We start from the raw sequence: 22,392 nt of genomic DNA on the forward strand, positions 1-22,392 counted from the left end.
TGGATGTCCCACAGCTACCTCTCACGTAATGCATCAGGATCGAACCCATGGTCCTTGCCCCCTCTTCCTCCTGTACTCCCTAGAGTGCGGAAAAGACCACCTCCACTTGCATTCCGAGGTAGAAATCCCTGAGTCATTCCACACTCCTCTCCTCCACATGCGAGTCACAGTTTGTAGAATCCGGTCTCATGCTTCCATGTGGAGTCTCTGTTCCTCTGCATATGCCCTTACTGTGCTCGCTGAGGGATTCTGATGCAGATAAACAAGCTCTTTTTTTTTTTTTTTTAAAGATTTTATTTATTTATTCATGAGAGACACAGAGAGAGGCAGAGACACGGGCAGAGGGAGAAGTAGGCTCCATGCAGGGAGCCCGATGCGGGACTCGATCCCAGGACCCCGGGATCACGACCAGAGCCAAAGGCAGATGCCCAACCACTGAGCCACCCGGGGGCCCCCCTAAGCTCCCTTCTGATATGGTCCCTGAGGCCCCTGGTTTGAACTTACTCTTCAGTGTTGTCATAGTGTCTGTACACTCCTGTATCACACCATGCTGTCCTGTGTGGTTTGGGGCTGTGCGAAGAGAGGTTCAGAGTAGCTCTTGCTCTAAAGTGTGGTCCTTGGTCCTAAGATGAGGCCTTGCTGGTGTCCGCGGGTCTGTGGTGTTCATGTGATTTCTTCGCCCTGGCCGAGTCAGATCCCAGAGTGCTCTGGTTCCTGCCCCCCAGCCCTGCTCCACCTCTAGTGATGCTGTTTCCCGCTCAGCCATGTAGTGTTTGCTACCTAATAAACCTCAGGTCTTGCCCTGTGCCTCTACATCCCAGCCCTCAGCCTGGTCAGGGACCCTCCCAAAGGACTTCTGGGGCTCCCTCTTCTCACAGCTCCTCCCTACTCCCCTCGTAGCCAAATGCAGATCTCGACCTGCTGGGCTCAGGGAGACCCTGGCGTCCTGTTTGGGCTCCAGGTGCTGTGGTTGGGAAGTTGTCCCTTGCAGAGAACTGGGTGATTGTAGGGCTCACTTCAAGGTTCCCCTCTCTGGGGGATTGCAGCCTCGTACTGCCTGTTTGTTGTCTCCTGCCTGAAAAACAGTTGTCTCATATATTATTTTGTCCAGTTTTATAGTTATTTGTGGTAGGTGGTGAGTCTGGTACCAGGTATGCCAAGCAGTAATCTCGGTTCTAAGTCAGTAACGTCAGTTATCCTAGCCAACGTGGCTGCGAGCAGATGGCTACTGTGATTACTCACTTGTGTGTCTGCTCCACGACACTGTCTTAATCATAGTTACACACATGGCATTTAGCACATAGTAGGTGGCAATAAAGGTTTGTTGGGTGAACCTAAAGATAATGCTAGAAATAGCACCATGCGGGAATATATGTGTTGAGGAGAACTGTTCTTCCCTACTGTGTTTTTCGGTCTTGGCTCATTTAATGGGCACTTGACTTCCCTCTTCTCACAGCTCCTCTCTCTCCAGTGTCTCCCTAATCCCAAATACTGGAGGGAACAATATTTGGAAGGTAATCTTTGCTCTTTTTTTTCCTGCCTTTTCTCTGGGTCTCCCTGAATGAAAGAGTGGTTTTTGTTTTTGTTTTTGTTTTTTTTAAAGATTGATTGATTGATTGATGCTAGACAGAGAGAGAGAGAGAGGCAGAGACACAGGAGGAGGGAGAAGCAGGCTCCATGCCAGGAGCCCGACGCGGGACTCGTTCCCAGGACTCCAGGATCGTGCCCCGGGACCAAAGGCAGGCGCTAAACCACTGAGCCACCCAGGGATCCCCAAAATAGTGTTTTTTTGTTTTGTTTTTCTGACTGGTGAGGTTGGAAAAGAATCCTGTTGTATGGAATGGCCGATCTTCAGGATCGGCAGTGTCCCCTCCCCGCCATGCTCTAGCTGGTCTGCCCATGCCAGCACAGCCTGCATGTGTCCAGCTGCCTTGGGTTGATTAAGTACTAGAAAGCCCATTTGCGACTGTACATCTAAGCTATGTTCTCCAGTCCCCTTATCACTTATTATAAAGATGATACATTTTTTTTTCTTAGCACGCATGCGAGCAAGAGTGTCAGGGGGAGGAGCAGAGGGAGAAGAGACTCTTAAGCAGAACGTGTGCTGGGGATGGAGCCCGATGCCGGGCTCAGTCCTACCACCCTGAGATCATGACGTGAGCCAAACCGAGTCAGATACTTAACTGACTGTGGCACCTGGGAGCCCCGATAAAGATGGTATCTTGATTCCCATTTACCTCTGCCATATTTTTTTATTTTTTATTTTTTAAGTAATCTCTACACCCAACATGGGACTTGAACTCACAACTTTGAGATTAAGAGTCGCATGCTCAACTGAGGCAGCCAGGCACCCCTGCCATATTTTATTTTTTAATTAGTCCCGTACTCTGGGTTCCCAACTCCCTATAGAGACTGCAGATGGAACAAAGGCAGCTCCTGCCTTAGCAAGAAGCCTTTCCCCACTAGTTACCATTCCCTCTTTGTCCTCATAACTGCCTACATTTGTCCCTGGCAGACAGAAGGCACCTGAGCTCACTTTCCTCCTTTGCCTCTACCCTTTGGTTGTACTTTGAGGGCTATCGTACTGGACAGACCAAGTGGCATCTTTTACTTTTAAGAGAGTAATATATTTTGACCATGCATTGGTCTTATCTTTAGGAGAAAAGCATTTCCAGAAGACTTTTTAGGTGGCATTATATCTCTGCTCTTTTTGTATCTGCTGGGCACTTAATTTAAGGTGGATGACTAATGGAACATATCTCATAGCAATGAGCCTTCAGCAGGAACTTCTGCCAGACTGTCCTATATTCTTAACTACATTGCAGTACAGGAAGGTGATAAATTATTAATCCTAAATCTGTCTCTTCAGATTGTAGGATGATGACTTGAGTACGTGGCAGCTGGGGGAAGGTAGAGTTTTCTGGTTGTTAACACAAACCATGTAAGCTTTTTGATTCTAAAATTCAGCTAGCATTGAGCAACTCTTTGGGATCTTGTTATATCACAATTTAATTGACCTAAGACCAGTGAAAATCCTTTAAAATTAGCCTCTCTCCCAATGAAATGAAGCAATTGTGTCTTGCTTAAACATTCTTCAGTAAAAGATAATCATCTTAAGTCTTGCTCTGTATCTTGGAGTATAATTCCAGTGGGTTCTTTTTGTCCTTCAGAAACATAATGCAGGGGCCCCTGCGTGGCTCAGCGCTTGAGCATCTGCCTTCAACTTAAGGCGTGATCCTGGGCTCTAGGGATCGGGTTCCACATCGGGTTCCCCGCAGGGAGTCTGCTTCTCCCTCTGCCTGTGTCTCTGCCTCTCTCTCTGTCTCTCATGAATAAATAAAGTATTTTTTTAGAAAAAGAAACATAATGCAAACACAAATATATTTCCTAACCTGTGTGACGAAGTGAAGAGGAATAAGAAAATGGCATAATTGGGCAGTAAATCCAATGTGATTTAAAAGCTGTCTGAAATGGACTTGTCTCAGGAATGCCTCGAGGGAGAGAATGACAAAAGTGGAGGAATTTATAAAAACAAAATAACAATTGCAGTGCCAAAGCAAGCCTTTTTGCTTATTTTGGAGATTGCAGAAAAATCTTACTAATTGGAACAGCTTCTAGTTCATGGTATTGTGTGGAATTGGTAGGAACATGATCAAGAACTGTGTGTGATTAGCGTTTGGACATCTCAGATAAGTAGTATTGAAAAGTTTGGGTCAGGGCAGCCCTGGTGGCACAGCGGTTTGGCGCCGCCTGCAGCCTGGGTTGTGATCCTGGTGACCCGGGATCAAGTCCCGCATTGGGCTCCCTGCATGGAGCCTGCTTCTCCCTCTGCCTGTGTCTCTGCCTCTCTCTCTGGTTGTCTATGAATAAATAAATAAAATCTTTAAAAAAAAAAAAAAAAGAAAGAAAAGTTTGGGTCAAATGCATAGCTCTTGGTTTGAGAGCCTGCCTTTTCAACTCTTGTTTCTTATCCTTCATCCAAGACCTTCCTTTTTTTTTTTTTTTTTAATTTTTTTTTTTTAATTTTATTTATTTATGATAGGCACACAGTGAGAGAGAGAGAAGCAGAGACATAGGCAGAGGGAGAAGCAGGCTCCATGCACCGGGAGCCCGATGTGGGATTCGATCCCGGGTCTCCAGGATCGCGCCCTGGGCCAAAGGCAGGCGCCAAACCGCTGCGCCACCCAGGGATCCCATCCTTTTTTTTTTTTTAATTGGAGTTCCATTTGCCAACATATCATATATCACCCAGTGCTCATCCCGTCAAGTGCCCCCATCAGTGCCTGTCACCCAGTCACCCCAAGAGCTTCCTTAAGAAAAGTCAGCCTCTGTTAATTAGGATCCTTGAACCACTTTTGATTTCAGACAGTAATGGGTAAGTTTTAGGAAGAAGTTGCAAGAATGGGTCTTTTTTTTTTTTTTTTTTAAAGATTTTATTTATTCATGAGAGACAGAGAGAGGCAGAGACACACAGGCAGAGGGAGAAGCAGGCTCCATGCAGGGAGCCTGATGCGGGACTCGGTCCCAGGATCACACCCTGGGCTGAAGGCAGATGCTCAACCACTGAGCTATCCAGGGGTCCCAGTAATGGGACATCAGTTCATCTGTTCATCAGTTGAGTCCTGGTTCTCTTATATTCTAAGTGGTGTTACTGAAATCCACCTTTCATCAGATTTTTCATCTATAAAGTGAGAATGACAGCACCTCTCAAGGGATTGTTGTAAGGATTAAGTAAAATGTTCATGGAAATACTTAGCGTACTCCCAGTTGCATAAATAACAGTTCAGCAAATGTTAACTCTAGTGCTTATAAAATGATAATGTAAAATCTTATTCGATTAAACTCTTGTCTAACCCCAGGGTGACTCTGGGCAGCAGGTTTTAGGTCTCTGCTAGCTTCTTAAGTCTCCACCCAGTGGATCTCAGTTCCCATATTTTTTAGAAGTAGAAGGCAGGCAGGCATTTGGCCTTTCTGCATTTTCAGGACAAGGAAACCTCCATTCATATGGCTTTATAGGCTTGAGGTTGGTTGAAGCTGTGCCGTGACAGGATGAGCTATATTGTGTGTTTTCTCTACTAACAACCTGCCACTAAGGAACATAGCTGATTGCATGTTTCCTCTTTTAGCTGGGGATACTTTTCCTTTGGAAGAGGACTCTATTCTGCTGACTGATACCACCCGGCCCTCAATCTTGATTTACTTTCCCCAAAACTCACTTGGCAAAGCCTCATGCTAGGGCTTGGTTATTGTTTTGATTGACTGGGGTTGAATCAATAGCACTTTTGGATTTTGGATTTTGTGTCAGAAGTAGCTTGCCCAAGTTGTTAGTCCCTTTCTTCAAAACATATTTATTGGGTACTTAAAATCGTAGGCATTAGAAATGCAATGAGGAGTAAGACAGACATGGTCTCTGCGCTCCTGGAGCTTGCAGTGTGTTGATTCCTTTGCCGTTCCTAGGGCACAGAAAATCTCTGAAAGGGATGATGTTACTAATATCAAGATTCCCTTCAAAGAGGCTGACGCCTCCCTAGGGTCACAGGATAATTCTACAACAGTAAAGACCCAGTCTTCCTTGCAAAATCCTAGAAATATAAGGCGACTAGGCAATTTGATGTCTGGCCTCAGTGGAGGAACCATTTGCTAAGAATTGTGTAGGTGAAGCCCCTGTCTACGATACAGTAGGTTTCCAACTTCCCTTTCAATCCAGCTTACTCTCTCCACTATTTAATAACCCATGCCCCCAAGTAAGCCATGAGGGTGGTTATCTGGGGATTTGGCAAAGTGTGATGGCTGCAGCCTTTGCCCCTGCCTTGGAGATGTTTGTCCTTTGGTGACTTCGTCAGTATTACATATGCCCAGCCAGTCCAACCCTCTTCTGCATCAGTGCTCTCCTGCCTTTTTGGCATCAGGTTGGTTACTCAGGGCCTCTGGTGGATGGTTCCAGTGCTCAGCATCAGGCAAGCGCTGAGTTCTCTAAATTCTGACCTTCTCTGGCTGATCACAAAAGGAAACTGTAAAATATCCTAAGATAAGCAGGAGTTAAGGATGTCCCTGAATGGTGCATTAACCATCCTACAGGCACTGTTCTAGGAGAAATGGGAGCAGAGAGGAATGCTGGCCAGGGCCTAACTGAAACGCCACCGACTGCAGGCTGCCGCTGCCTAACCGTGAGTGCCCAGTGTAGCTCATCCTGGTTCTCCTTCCCAAACACTCCCAATGAATGATAGGATTTTTAGGAATGCTCTTTCTTCCAACTGGCTTAACATTATGCTTTGATTCTAATCCAGCAGCACATTTACGTTTGAAGTAAATGTGTGCTCACGGATTCTCTCACTTTTAGGTAATAAGGAGAATGACTAGTATGATCAGACCTGGAAGATGGGGAGTTTATGTTGATTTGGTTTTACTTCACTACTCTAATTTCAGATTCAGGCTTAAAAGAAATGGCTCCCGTGCACGGGGTGTGTGTGTGTGTGCAAATACAGGTCCGTGTTTATTGTCCTTAACTGGGGGCAACCTGAGTCAGCTGGAGGCTTATGGAAGTGGGCCAGGTAAAACGAGTGAGCCTTAATCAGAATAAATGAAGAGAGAAGCTGAAGAGCCTGATTCCATTTCAGAAAGTTGAGTAATCTGCATCCTGCTGGGGCAGTCTGTGGCTTTTAGCCTGCAGCAAAACAGCCCCAAGTGCGGAAGCAGTGCAGAGCTCTCTTCTACCTGTGTGCTCTACTTCATCAGTCTCTAACTGCTTATTTTCAAAAAATGCTCTCAGCTGTGCTCTCCAGAGTATGCTTATTAGAAGCCGCACCCTGACATTTCTCACCATGCTCTTTTCAGATAACAGGGTGAATTTTCATGTTACCTCTTCTGTGAAAGGTTAAAAGGAGGGCTTGGCGTCTAAGCTCAGGTAAGCAGACCCTGAGCAGGGTTATTTGCCCAGGATGGTCAAGGCAGAAGCTGAAGTTGTCTGGCCTTTCCACGGAGACTTTCACTGACAAACATACCCTCCTTTCCTTTCCACGCTGTTTTGATTGAGCTGTTTCGCCTCCACTCTTTCATATTTCACGTGGGGGTTGCTGCCTTGGCAGCATGGCTGCTTCTGTCAGTGGGGAGGAAGAGATAAAGAGCGAAGGCCCTGTTGATGATATGTTTTCAAAGGTTTTCCTTTGTGCCTATGAGGAGTGTGTGTGTGTGTGTGTGTGTGTGTATGTGTGTGTGTGCACGTGCGAAAGAGAGACAGGCACAGACACACACATTTGGAGATCCTTATTGCCCTGCCCAGGACTAATGTCACTTTTGAAGCAGCAGAGTAACATTGCTATTTTACAGATGATAAGGAAAGGCCAGTCTCTCTGTGGCTAGAGGGAGTCTATACTGAATAATTTGGTAGTGAGATGTATTGACCATTTTGCCCCAACTTTTATTTGTCAGTAGAATGTATATTATTACAAAGAATTGAAAATGGAGATATAAGAGAAAGATACTTGTAAGTACGTGACCTCAAAATGAAATCTATTAAAAGCCACATAACTACAGTAAATAAACCGAACAGGACAAATTATCTGAATGCTGGTGCTGCATTATGTCGATGACTTTAACTAGATTACGCTTTCCTAATATTTGTGATCCCTAGTTCTTTGTATGCCTTGTCTTATATTCAGTGCCTCAAATGCAGTGCTTACTGTGCTCTTAATACCTTCTCTAAGATGCTTAATTCAAATCACTTACTGATAATTAATATCTAGGTGTTATGTACATACTGTAGGTACCTACAATTCAGGTCAACAGACACTGTCTCCAGCTAAATAAAACCCAGTTCCTGCCATCAGAGAGTTCACACTATGGAGGCAGAGATAGATATAGAAACATAAAGAAGCATGATAAATTCCAAGATGTGCCATGGGAGCACAAAGAATCGGGCAGGGAAGAACTGAACCCTGTTCTATAACAGGCTGGTGAGACAAAGTGATATTCTAATCCCTTTGTACTTCCTTCTCCTAGATTTATTTGAAGTGGTTTTTAACTTGCAGAGCTCTTTTCACTTCTTTATCTCAGAGGGAGAGGTAGAAAGAGGAGTATGTACAGCTCTGTAAAGTCTAGAGAATAAGAGCCCTGAGAAAATTATTTCTGTACAGATACAGATTGGCTTGGATTTAATTTAAATAAACTGGCTCTCAGAAATTCTAAGAATACTAACTACTCACACAGTTTTGCTTTCATTTACACACAGATGAGAAAGCATCTGTAGCTCTGCATTTTATTTGCTATAAGCAAAAAGTGGTTTAAGATATTTAAGTATTCGAAGCTTGGTTGTATTGAGTCCTCACATGTCCCAGTTCAGCCCACTGCAGGGTGGTTTTTTTTGTTTTTTTTTTTTTATGACACTTACATAATTCTCCAAAAAGAGATTTTTAATGGATAAATTGACATAAACTTTTCCTCTGTTGGCCATCTCTGCTGAAATAGCACTTCATGGTTTGCTGTTATTTTCTTATTTCCTCCCAAGCTCACTGCCATTTTATTTATTTATTTATTTATTTATTTATTTATTTATTTATTTATTTTAAATTTTTATTTATTTATGATAGTCACAGAGAGAGAGAGAGAGGCAGAGACACAGGCAGAGGGAGAAGCAGGCTCCATGCACCGGGAGCCCGATGTGGGATTCGATCCCGGGTCTCCAGGATCGCGCCCCGGGCCAAAGGCAGGCGCCAAACCGCTGCGCCACCCAGGGATCCCTGCCATTTTATTTAATTTACATATTTCTGCCACAGTCCTCCAAATGACCTTCTCTTTAGAAAAAAACCAAATCAGCCAGCAAAAAAAAAATTTTTTTTAAACCTTCCCAAAAAACAAAGCAGTGCTCTGATTCAAGGTTCACTGTGTGGGTTTCCAGAGAAGGTTGGTATGATTGTGATGAATGCAGATAATTTATCAGCCCTTCAGTCAGAGACAGAGTCAACTGCAGGTTCTTAACAATAACATCTACAAGTGGGCCGTATAGGGAATAGCTGGATTCATGACATCATACCTGGGGGCTTTCTCTATAGAAAAACAATTTCTTTTTAGAACTGCTTTTATGTACAGGCTGAAGTTTATCTGTTATTGTTTGATACCTGTGCTTTTTGAAGTACAAAGCCAGAGTTACTTAGAGAGGTGTGGGTTCCTTCATGCTGTGGCTTGGAGGCGTGCTTTTCTTGCTGACAGCATTCTCCAGAGTCTTTTAGTCATAAGGTGGTAGGAGAAAAACCGAAACAGGAGGTTCTGAGTATATTATATGAAGCCATATAACCCCCTAGTTACAGGTTTTTGGGGTTTTTGTTTGTTTTAGTACATGGTTTAATCATTTGTCTCCAGTCCACCTTTAAATATTATAAACTCCTTGATGACTGGATCATTTTTGAGCAGATGACTATATGGCAGGAGAGCTATTTGCAGCTCTACCAGTGTTTTTGATTACTCTCACTTACAGCCTGGTTGTGAAAATGGCTTTGGACTAAACCTTAACAGATAGGTCTTTGGAATTTAATAGCTATGTCCAAGTAATGCAAACTTTTTATTTTTATTATTTTTTTTAATGTCAGGTAGAAGTTAGAGGCATTAGAATTGTGATAGACTGGTTTCCATCTTTCCCACCTGGGTGTCCAAACCTTTAGTTTTTTCTTTTCCTTCTCATTGTTTCTCGGGAGAAGAAAAATTGAATGGATCTAGTGTCATCCACGATGGATGGCCGTTTGTCTAGGTGGACTGGAAACTTCTTCATTGGCACAGTGTTCAGAAAGTTCTATGGTGAAAGCCTATCCTTCCTTTGAGTGAAATGGATTGGCCTAAAATAGAGAGCTCAGGGAACTGAAATTTGGTTGGTCCTTTCATGAGGAAAGATTGCTTTGTGATTTGAAAGGACTTTTCAGTTTAGGTGGGAAAGGCTCTTCTCCATTTGTTCACGTTAGACTCAACAACCTCTTCTTAACCCATTTGGCTTTTCTTCGGTTTCTCTTTCTGCACATCTCGAACCTCCCATTCAGGGCTCTTTGCAATTTAATTCGGAAAGCTATTTCTCATTTCTTAGTGAACTGGGAACTTTGCTTTTCCTCTCTTATCCCTGCCACCTTTTAGCCAAGGAAATTAATTAACGGTAAGGAGCTGATTCAAATGATGACAACTCAAGTAATTCCATAGTGGAGCTGACATCATTTGCTGGTTTTGCTAGTTTAAAAAGTTGCATAGATTTATTTAAATGTTGGTTAAATGTTCAAAATTAAACAATTCTTTGAATGCCAAGCATTTTACGGGGCCTGCAGATAAATACAAAGATAGAAGATATGACGCCAGCACTTAAATGGGGCAGAGTGTGTGAGGAGGGCAAACAGATATCCAGTGAGAGAAATTCAGTGAAAGAGCATATGCAGAGAGGAGTCTTGGGGTAAAGGTTTCCTCAAGGAAGACTTTTTGAAAGAAGTGGTGCCTGCACTTAAATGAAGTGTAGTTACAATGAAAGTAATGGCAGCTAATATACTCTGGGCCTTAACTACATGCCAGGCAGAGTGTTAAGTACTTTGCATAGCTTATCTTCTTTTATATCTATAATAATCCTCTGAGTTTAGGTACAGTTACCATCATTCCTCTTTCTATTAATGAAGAAACCAAGAAAAATGACCCAAGATGGCACAGCTAGTAAGTTGACTGCATAGTTTCAAACCCAGGCAGTCTTATTTCATGGGCCACAGCCTCAACCTGTGGGGTGGGGGACAGAAGATAGGGTAAGATGGAATAAGGGTATTGATCTTGATATGGGATTTTTCTTTTGGAAACGATGGTTTTTTAGACTCAGTTTTCCAGAAGGTTCTGTACCACCCTTACCTTGGAGACTGGATGTATTTTTTCATTAAACCAAAGTTAAATGAGGGTGGTTTTTCATAGTTGCTTTAACCTGCAAAGTATCAGTTATTCTACCTTAAGCGGGTAGATTAAAAGAATGTCCTCCTCCTCTTTTGCCTTGTAAATATTGCCGCCTTCTGCAGAGACGTTATGGTTTTTCTCTTCACCAATGCGCCACAACCCAGTACTTAAGACTTCTTTAGTGATGATGTTTATGGGAAGGGACTGCTTACTCTTTCAAAGTACTCTCAACCAGAGAAGTGCTACAAGGCTCGGGTTTTGTGCTCGAGTGGTTGAAGCTTGTTTTCCATCTCGCAGACCATCAAGAGTTAACGTGAATCTGTTGGGCAGCTGGTTCCATGGGGAGTCCGTCTTTGATCGAAGTGGTCTTTGGGAAGAATGGAAACGTTACATACAGTCAAGGGAAGGGAGTCAGAATATGGACACAAAGCCTATTGATTCTTATTTAGCAGTTCTGGTTCAGCAAGTCACCTCCACCACCACATTTAACAAACTGTGCTCTTAACAAAGCTGGGCACACAGCAAAGGCAGTGAATGGTAATTATTTTCTTTTCAAAAGGGCCGCTTTGTGAGGCTGCTGCCACCTCTCAATCTAACCTGTGTGCAGTGGAGGAGAAAAGTGTTGGCCCTTTTGAAGAGGAGAGAGGGCACCAGTTATTATCCTGGCATTTTCCAAACTTCATAATACCTGACTGCGCCCTTCGGAGGATTTAGGTACCTCCTCTGCTTTGCTTTCTGAATGTGCTAACCCCCGTGGGAGAGAACTGGTGTGGCGAGTCACTGGAACCATTTTTGTATTTGTTTGTTAGTGGGTGTGCAGGTGACAGACATGCTGACAGTCAAAAGGAAGGTGGAGGGTGCCCCCTGGGGTGGTTTGTATCTGAACAGTTCCTGCGAGTCTTTTGGGGTTGATGACATGCCTGCTTGTCTCCTTTCCACGTGGCAGCCATCTTGGCCGAGACTCTTGCTTCTGCGAGAAGGCAAGCCTCGGTTAGGCTGCAGGCAGCCGGCCAGGGAGGGGCCAGTTTAGTAACTGACTTCATCAGATTGAAGGCTGCTTCTTACTGCTTGATAACAGTTACAGATAGAATCATCAAAGGAAAGCTTCGAATGGATTCTTGACCGTATAATGAAATTGTGAGATTTCTAGAAAAGGAACACCTTTTCTAGAATTTTAGAATCCCATGGATGTTAACAAGTAAGTGCAAGGGGCACCTGGGTGGCTCGGTCGGTTAAGCGTCTGCCTTTGGCTCAGGTCATGATCCCAGGGTCCTGGGATGGAGCCCCACGTCAGGCTCCCTGTTCACTCTAGAGCCTGCTTCTCTCCCTCTCCCTCTGCCCCCTGCCCCCGTGTTCTCTCTCTCTATCTTAAATAAATAGAGTCTTAAAAAAAATTTCTGCAAATTTTACCTATATAGTGTTCTCCACCATGCATCATTGTCCACAGAAACTTGGCCCCCCAACGGAAGAATGTACCAACTGTTCTTTCTTTTTCTTTTTTTTTTTTTAAATAATACTGGCAGGGCATTCTCTCTACTCTCATCCCCTCCATGTCAGGGAGGGAATTGTTCATTGGGATACAATTTGATGAATTTGGTGCACTCTGAATTCCCAACGACCTTAACAGCATGTTTCCTAACAGAGCGGGCATTCTGTTCTACTTCCTTCTTCTGGTTGCTAGCCAGAGAAGTTTCCAAATTAGCTGGAAAAGTCAGGCTTGTTACCTGAGATTTACAAATGCCAGAGGCAACAGCACTGCCTCTCAGTATTTCTAGAGTTGTTCACAGCTTCCTAAAGTATGATGAATTTCCTCTGGCAATAATTTATATATTCTATAGACCTTAACACTCTACTACTTGGAATTATGAAACCTGGTCTAGACTTTGTGCTAGATTTATTAGAATTCATATTTTGAGAGGTGGTAATTATAAGTAAGCATTGCTAGCTCCAGAGCTTCCTGTTTTGGGGATCCTCCAGGTAGTACATATGGGAGCCTTGTATGGTCTGCTTTAGTATGGCTTTAGAAGGAAAGGGATTGGCTCTGCCCTTCTGTACTCCACCTGCGTGAGCCTTCCACGTGTTCCTACCAACGGTGAGTTCCAGACTTTCCAAAAGGGTTTTCAGTCTAAGGTTCTATGTAAGCCCTCTTTTGTAAGGATTTAATATTGCTTTTGCTTAGGCCCTGGGAGCAGAGCCAGGCTATGGTGGCGTGGGCAGGAAAGGAACTGATCTAAAATTGGAGCTTATTTTCATCTTACCTTTTATCCAAGTTACTTCTAGAATCCAATATTGACTCTACCAGTGCTCCCCTGCTTCCTCCTCTGATGAACTCTTTTTCTCAAGAGTAACAACAATGAAAACAATGATAATTGAATCTTAGGTTAAATTACTTTTCAAAGGTTAAATTATAGTAAATGATGGACCTAGAACTGAATCTGGAACCCATGTCTTCTAGCCATCTAAGAGGAAGAATTATGATCCACTGAGTGGATAGAAAAGAACTGTTTTCCTCTCATATTTTTATTATTGAACACATAATGGAGCAACATTAAATAACATTTAATTAAAAAAAAACTCCATAAAAATCCCACGAAATAAACATGTGAACTGAGAGATCAGAGTACCTCCTGTCCTTACTGGGAACTCTTGGATTGATTTTCTTAGCAAGCCATAGGGAGTTAACCTGCTCCATGCTTCACATTTCTTTTACTTTTGGTCACTGTCAAAGATATAAGTGCTTCAGACCATGTTTCCTGTCTCAGGCTGTATTCCCTTGAGCTAAGACAAAGGATCAAATTGTCAGATAAGAGTCACATGAGTCAAAGATCTTACCCATCGCTTTAATAATAATTTTAAGAATTCAGCAATCAAGAGGTGCAGGTGAAATAGGGAGAGTCTGAAACATCCTGTGTGGACGCCCAGATTGTTCCTTCCATCACTGAACATACTCTGTCTTGCCCAGAGTGATGGATGAGATATCTAACTGAGGCTTCCAGGTCACCTTATAAAGCAGGGGGAGTGTTTGGGTTCTGAAATGTTTCTCTTTTATACCACCATATAGTTGTGTAGCTTATATGACCTACGTCAGAGAGCCACGGAAGCAAAAGAAGACCTTTGCAAGGCAAACCAGTCTTATAGCTACCCCCCTCCTCGACTCCCACTTTTATCTTCTCTCCTTTCAAAGATCTGAATTTGACCAGAGCTGCTAGGAACAACAAGGAAATTAGAATTTTTTGCTACTTTCCCTTCAACCTCTTAATTCCCATAAATTTCCTTGGCCATTTCCCTTGACTCTAAATGTGTTCCCCCGGATTCCACAGACATCCTCTGTGAATTACCTCAAAGCTTTCACTGTATTATATCGAGAATGGATAGGCAGCAACCCTGTCATCAGTTCATCATCATAATTTTCCATCCTCTTCTTTTTTTCTTGCTAGAAAGTGCCTTAACCATTGTGATTTGTGTGAGTCTGATTTGACATTCCTGTATAACTTTGTGCTTTTCAACTCACATTTCCCACCCCTCCCTTCCCAACTTTTTAACTATGACAAGAATCCATTGAGTTATTAAACCTTCTCTATACTCCAGCTTGTGAGTTAAGACACTAGATAGAATATTCTGAGACCTGGGTTTCTCTGGAGAAAGACATGGTTTTGCCTCTAGCCTGCAGGCGATCATTGCTCATTCTTCCATCTCTCATGTATCTTTGAGTTTGGAGGTGGAACTGATGTCCTCATCACTCCTCACTGTCACTTCTGGAACAGTACTCCTCCAGTGTCATGGAAAAAGTTCTGCTCTTCGAGGTTTATGCCACTTCCTACCCCGAGTCATTACTCATCTACCAACCATCATTCACTCCCCTCATTTAGGTGGCATATGGGCCTCATCTCTTTTTGAAGTCTTGTCATGAGCCTGGATGTCTTCCGTATGACCCACCTGATACAAGGCCACCTGATTTTCTGGCAGTTTGTTCATTGATTCTTTCAGTACTTCATGCATGCATATACATGCATGCCTTTATTTGTACATTCATTCAAAAAGATATTTTGGGGCACCTGCAGTGTAATGTGCCAAGTGCCATGCCAGAATTGGAGGTACGGTGGTGGGGAAAAACATTGAGCAGATGATCACACTGGAAAGGGCAACAAGGCCCAAAGAGTCTACAAGTGAAGAGACCTGACGTGGCATGGAGGCTTCTCTGAGGAAATGATGGTTGAATGGAGATCTCATAAGCAGGGTTAACTGGGTAAAGAAGGGAGATAAGAGAGTTCCCAGTAGAGGGAGCATCGTGCACAGAGCCCCATTAGGAGAGGGGGCATGGTCCATTTGAGGAATGCAAGAAGGCTGGTGGACTGGAACATAATGACAGAGGAAGAGCGTGCTATGAGGTGGGGCCAGAAACTTAGGCATCGTCTAGATCATATAGAATCCTCTCAGTTACGTTAAGGATTTTGGTTATCATTCTAAGAGCCCTGGGAAGCCATTGAAATGTCTATTTTTTTAAATTTATCTTTCAAAAGATAATACATGTACATTGTGCAAATTCAAAAGGTAAAAAGGGTATTTAGTGAACAAAGTCTTTCACTTAAGTCTGTTGAGCTACCTCGTTTCCCCTGCAAAAGGCAACCATGCCAACTTCTTGAATATTCTTCCAAAAATAGTCTCTGCATATATATGCATAAACATTATATTCTTTTTTCCCCCCACACAAATTGTAGCATACTAGACAAACTGCTTTGAACTTTTCTTTTTCTACATGGTATATCCCAAATATCATTGCATACTAGTACTATATAGAGTAGCCTTATTCATCCCCGTAACTGCGTGGTTCTCTGTTGAGAAGTTTATGTTATTTCCAATATTTTTTCATTTCAAACAACATACAGTGAATATCTTTTTTAAAAAAGTATTTTATTTATTTACTATTTGAGAGAAAGGGAGCGAGTGAGCTTCAGGGGGGGAGGGCCAGAGGAAGAGGAGAGAGGGAATCTCAAGCTGACTTTGTGCTGAGTGTGGGCTTGATCTCACGACCCTGAGAACATGACCTGAGCATAAATCAAGAGTTGGACACTTAGCCAACTGAGCCCCTACAGGCGCCCCTACAGTGAATATCTTTGATAGCATGTCACGTATGCGATAATGTAGCTATTCAGTAAATCCAAATTTAGCTACCTTTATTCTGTAAAAGCTGAATTTCTTTCCTTCAGAACACTTACATTAGTTTGCAGTTCTACTTCATTATTGTGTCTGTTTAATCTCTGTCTCCCCCATCTAAATTATAAGCTCTATCAAAGCAATGCTTAGCGTGAAACAGATGTACCGTTAATATTTGTTGAATGGATGAATGAATAAAGAAATAAAGATAATAGCTAGGTGGGAAGAAAAGGAGCCTTATTAATTAAACTTTTGAGGTTATCTTTTACTAGACAGAAATAATTTGCATCTCTGTAAAAATCAAAATCATTTGTAACTTGTCAATCTTCTATAAGTTAACATCTAAATTTAGGCTCTACTCATTAGTGAATAGTCAGTCAAGCAAAAGTGCATTCTCTTTTTTTTTTTTTTTTAAAGATTTTATTTATTCATAGAGACAGAGAGGCAGAGACACAGGCAGAGGGAGAAGCAGGCATCATACAGAGAGCCTTGACGTGGGACTCGATCCAGGGTCTCCAGGATCACACCCTGGGCTGCAGGCGGCGCTAAACCGCTGCGCCACCGGGGCTGCCCCAAAAGTGCATTCTCTTAGACCAGGGGTTGGCAAACTTTCTTAAAGGGCCATGTAATAAACATTTTATGCTTTGTGAGTATTAAGACGAAAATCTGTTGCAGCTGCTTAACTCTGCCACTGTGGAGCAAAAACAGACATAGACAATACATAAATAAATGAGTATGACCATGTTCCAATAAAAGTTTATTTTTAATAATAGACAGTAGCCGGAGTTGGCCATTGAGCCATAGTTTGCTGCCCCTGGCTGATTGAATCAGCTGTGCTGTCCCTTCTTTCATTCCTGATACTGTTAATTGGTGACTACTGTCTTTTTTTCTGTCATTGATCTGACCTAGAGCTTTATCAGTTTTGTTGATCTTTCAACCAACCAGATTTTGGTCTCATTGATTTTCTCCTTCTCTCTCTCTCTCTCTCTTTTTTTTTTTTTAAGAGAGAACAAGCAGTGAGGAAGAGCAAAGAGAGAGAGAGAGAACAAGCAGTGAGGAAGGGCAAAGGGAGAAAGAGGAGCAGACTCCCTGCTGAGCAGGAAGCTGATATAGGACTTGATCCCAGGACCTGAGGATCATGACCCCAGCCTAAGGCAGACACTTAACCCACAGAGCCACCCAAGCACCCCAATTGTCTCTGTTTTTTGTTTTCTGTTTCATTGGTTACTCTTTTTTCCTTTCTCAACTTATTTTGGTTATAATTTATTCTTCTTTTACTAGCTTTTATGATGAAGGTATAGATCATTGATTAAAAAAAATTTTTTTTTTGACTGTTAATGTTTGGCCTTCATTTTTCCAGATCCTTTGGAATGTATATAATGTATATGTAGAAACAAAAAAAAGCTTCATTTGAAAAAATACAAATAAAATCATCATACATAAGTTTTTTGTAACTTGCTTTTTAAAATTCTTTTTATTTTTTAAAAGATATTAGTATTTGAGAGAGAGTAGCATGAGTGGGGGGAGGGGCAAAAGGAGAGGGACAAGTGGGCTTCCTGCTGAATGAGGAGCCCAAGGCTGGGCTGGATCCCAGGACACAGAAATCATGACCAGAGCCGAAGTCTGACGCTTAACCAACTGAGGTTAGGTGCTCAGGTGCTCCCTGCAATTTGCTTTTTTAATTTAACGTATTGTGGGGATATTTCATTTCTTCTCAGGTTTATTTATTTAATTTTAAGAGAGAGCGAGTGTGTGTGAGTTGGAGGAGGGGCAGAAGGAGAGAGAGAAGGAATCCTCAAGCAGGCTACCTGCTGAATGTGGGGCTAAATCCCAGGACCCTGAGATCATGACCTGAGCTAAAATCAAGAGCTGGCCACTTAACTAACTCAGTCCCCAGGTACCCCTCATGGGGCTATTTCTGTTGCTATGTATAGATTTCTACCTCATTGTTTTCAGTTGCTGCATATTATTCTATAGTAACTATTTCTCAACTAATAGACGTTTAAGTTTTTAAAATATTTGACCAGCACAAACCATACTATAATGAAATCCTCCCAAGTGAGAAGTTCTTTGGCATAGAGATACACAGAATATTTTTGCTAAATGTATAATTTATTGAATGTCTCCTCTTTGATTCTCAGAAGGAATAAATTCTTTCTGTGTGATTTATCACACTAACTACATTTGATGGCTCTTTGTTATGAATTTTCTTGTGTTGTTTAAGGGTTGAACTTTGGGAAAAGTCTTCCAACATTCATTACTTTCTGAGGTTTTCTTCCATATGGGTTCTCTGATGTTCAGCAAGGCCAGAGGTGTGTCTGAAGACTCCCATATTTCTTGCAGTGATAGGATTTTTGTCTAGTATGAATTCTCTCAAATCCAGTAAGCTCTTCATAAAGGCTTTCCTGCAGTCATTTACACCAATAGAGTTTATTTTCACTGTGAGTTTTCTGATGTCCAGTAAATAATATATACCCAAAAGATTTCCCACATATACTTCAGTGATATAGGGTTTCTCTCCTATATGATGGTTTGGTTTTGTTTTTTGTTTTTTTGTTTTTGTTTTTGTTTTTGTTTTTGGTAAAGGAGGGGCAGAGGGAGAGAGAATCTTATGTCGAGCCTAATGTAGGGCTCCATACCACAACCCTAAAATCATGACCTCAACTGAAATCAAAGAGTCGGTCACTTAACCAACTGGGCCATGCTGGCACCCCTCCTGTATGTATTCTTTGATGACTAATAAGGATTGAGCTCTCCCCAAAAGGCTTTTACACATTCATAACACCAGTATGGGTTCTCACCAGTATGGATTTTCTGATGTTGGTCCACCACAGTTGAGTTATCCCTGCAAGCTTTCCCACATTCATTACATTTAAAAGGCTCTCCTCTACTATGTATTCTCATGATGAGTAAGGGCTGGGTTCTGAGCAAAGGTTTTTCCCACAGTTTTTGCAATATGTAGGGTTTCTGACTGGTATGAATTCTCTGATGACTTAAAACGATAGAGTTCTTTTTTGGAAGCTTTTCCACATTCGTTGTATTTATGAGGTTTCTCTCTACATTGAATTATCTGATAGTTGATAATTATTGAGTCCTTATGAAATTTTCACATTGAGTATATCTATAAGGTTGTTTGCTTATGTGAATTTTATGATGATTTACTGGAAATTTGCTGTTTATGAAGGCTATCCTGCATTCTTTACATTAGTGGGTTATCTGTCCTGTAAGACTTTTCTGATGGCTGATAAAGGAGGAATTCTATGTAAAGACTTTCCCACATTGCAGAGCTGCTTCTCTGTGGAACTTCTGTCCTCCCATTCCAGGCCTGTATCAATAATGACACCTTTTGGTTGCTCTTCCAGAGGTGATCCTTCAGAAATATTTTGCTTTAGGACTGATGCCTTTGCTTCAAACCATTACTCCTGAACTGTATAGGCACCTGACCAAACTTATCACACCTCTACCCAGGGCTCTACTCCTTGCTGCAGTCAGGTGATTAATTTTGGTTTGAAAAAGAGAAGCAAAAAGAAAAAAAAAAAAGAAAGAAAGAAAAAGAGAAGCCCCTTAGATTCTCATGGTTTTCCAGCATCACATCCTTGTGCATGTCCACTGAGTGGCATCCAGGTGTCCCCATTCAGTCTAGGTAAAGGTCACAGCCACATGCCTAAACGTCAGTGATCCCTAGATGTGGACTCTTGGTAGTCCTGGAGCCCTCTTTCTCCTTCACTGTTCTCTTAGGTAAGAGCAGAAAATCCTGATAAGCCAATGGTTCCGGAGTCTAGTCCACAAAAAAGGGTTGGTACCTTCTGAAACTCTGGGTCAAACCCTTCCGTGACCCTTCTTAGCTTCTGGTGGTCACTGTCAGTTGTTGGTGTTCCTTGGCTTATAGCTGTCGCGCTCCAGTCTTGGCCTCTGTCCTCACGTGGCCTTCACCCAGTGTGTCTCTCTAGATCATCGATTTTAGACTTCTCTTATTTTCTAAAATAAGCATTTAAAACTGTGAATGTCCCCTCTAAACCCTGCTTTTACTGCATCTCATGAATTTTTATGTTATGTGTTCATTTTCATTCAGTTCAAAATATTTTCTAATTTCCCTCATGTCGTCTCAAACCTATACTTGAGGTAAACTAGTATTCAGTCAAAGATTGGAAGGGACCGTTATTTAGATATTGGGAGCTCTTTCTCTGTGTCACTTCCTCTTTTCTGGTTGTTCGTTCCAAAATTCTAGCTATCACAGTCACCTTAAACTCTGTTTCCTCAACTCAGCAAGTCTGCTCTAGTCTGCTTGGGCTCTCCTTCCCTGTGCCACTCTCCAGAGCACACTTCCATACAGCAAGCCAGGGTGATCAGAGGGCTCACCTTCCTTTGTTTCTTCCTCTTTGGGATCACAGTCCTGGACCACATGTTGTTCATTGTCTAAGAACAATTGTTTCATTTATCTTCTCATTTTTTTAGTTGCTCACAGTGGGAGGGCAGGACTTCTGGCATTCCCTCCTGCGGGGGCAAAAGTGGGTGTCACAGTACATTTTCAAAATTAAATAAAATAGTGGCTTACAGAAAAGTGCAGGTTATTTCCATCTGTGTGGACCTTTTCACTATCTTAAATATGAGAGACTTATTCTGAGAAGAATGATGGAAAGTTGATATAAAGGTCACTGACAGTAGTTACTGATGTAGCCATCTATTGATTTTTTTTAAAAGATTTTATTTATTTATTTGTGAGAGAGAGAGGCAGAGACACAGGCTGAGGAGGAAGCAGGCTCCCCCAGAGAGCCCGACATGGGACTTGATCCCAGGACCCTGGGATCACGCCCTGAGCTGAAGGCAGACGCTCAGCCGCTGAGCCACCCCGGTGTCCCGCATTTATTGATTTCAACACAGTCTGTATACTCAGATAGCTGTTACCCAGATTCATCCCATTGGTTACTGTGTGGGAAGGTGGATGAGGATATGAGGGGTATTTCTGTAGCTCTTGGTAGCTTCATTTTTTTTTTCATAGTTGCTATTTCTTCATTTTTCTTGAGGAAGTTCTATTTTTTTCTAGGTTTCTAAATTGCCTCGTCTGATGTTAGGTCTGTGCCAATGTCTCTCTCTTTTCTTTTAATGAACAATGGCAGATTGGCTTCCACAGCGCCTGCTCAGTAATCCAGAAGCCTGCCTTTATTTTCCTCCTAGCTCTCATTTGACTGGTGTGCACATTGAGTCTGCTGGACATTTTGTCAGTATTTCCTGGGAGTCAAGTTGGCTGTGGCTGATTAGCACGTTGTTGCTTTGGGTTAGTCAGAGCCCCCTTTCGGTTTTGTGTGCACGCATCCATGATTATCCACCTCTTCAGTGTTTTGATTCTACTGCACATTTTCTGTGTGTCATTTTAAAATATATTTTACGTTCTAACCCCAGGGCCAGGGCTAGGGTGAATAAAGAGACACCTAGGGCGCAAACTTCAAGGAGGCCCTCACTCTCAAGATGGGGTGAGCCAACTCTACCTAAATGACTCTGAAAGTGTGTACCTCCGTAGGTTCTGTGTGCGAGGCAGCTATCTTGCCTCCCCCTGGTTCTGGCCCCATATAACCCCGAGCATAGTTGGTGCAGATACCCATGTAACTAGGACCTTACATGAACTCTGTATAACAGCTTTCATTTAGAACATGCTTTGACTTCTCTTCATCTACGAACACAGAGGTGAGGTAATACCTCAGGAAAATTAATACCACGCATGACATAATTCAGTAGCCCAGAAGTTTATCCAGAAGCAACATTAGCCCGAATTTTGGACAATACTATTTATGTTCACCACAGTAGGTAGGTCACTGTTGTATTCCTGTTCCTTTATTTCTTATCATGACACGGCTTGTCAGTAGGAAGTTCATTCTAGCAAATTCTGCTCATTAAACTTCTTGGTAATCTGACCTCTGCCCTGGCTGCTACCGTGATGTGCAAAACCACCTGGTTCTGGCAAACGATTGGTTAGAAAGTGGGTACACCTATAACCTGTAGGAGGCCACAAGGCCTTTGTGTGTTGCTGCAGGTCAGCGTGGGGCAGAGGGGGAGCTGTTCTTGTTTCGCTCCCTGTCCTGGTCTCGTGGGGCTCACACCATCCCTGAGAAATGCCAGGACGTGAGTGAAGGGCCAAGTGGCGGGCCTCTGCCCATCCCTCCCCATACTTCCTCCAGAAGAACTGTTCTGTTTGTTTGTTTGTTTGTTTTTTCTGTTTCATGAACTGGAGTTCTGTATAAAAGGTCTTTGTGGAAGGACTCATTGAGAAGGGGAACCAGTGATGGTTGCAGAACAGTACTTCTACAAGCTAAAGCATCCTGAGCCAAAAAACCCTCTATTTTGCTT

At 42.6% G+C, this 22,392-nt stretch overlaps 1 protein-coding gene across 3 annotated transcripts in view; it reads left to right on the plus strand.

Moving 5' to 3' along the window:
• Positions 1-22,392, plus strand: part of KIAA0319L (KIAA0319 like) — a 91,044-nt gene that overhangs the window by 8,025 nt on the left and 60,627 nt on the right. The window lies entirely within an intron of this gene.

Source organism: Vulpes vulpes, chromosome 10, assembly GCF_048418805.1.
Source record: "Vulpes vulpes isolate BD-2025 chromosome 10, VulVul3, whole genome shotgun sequence".
Classification (NCBI taxonomy): domain Eukaryota; kingdom Metazoa; phylum Chordata; class Mammalia; order Carnivora; family Canidae; genus Vulpes; species Vulpes vulpes.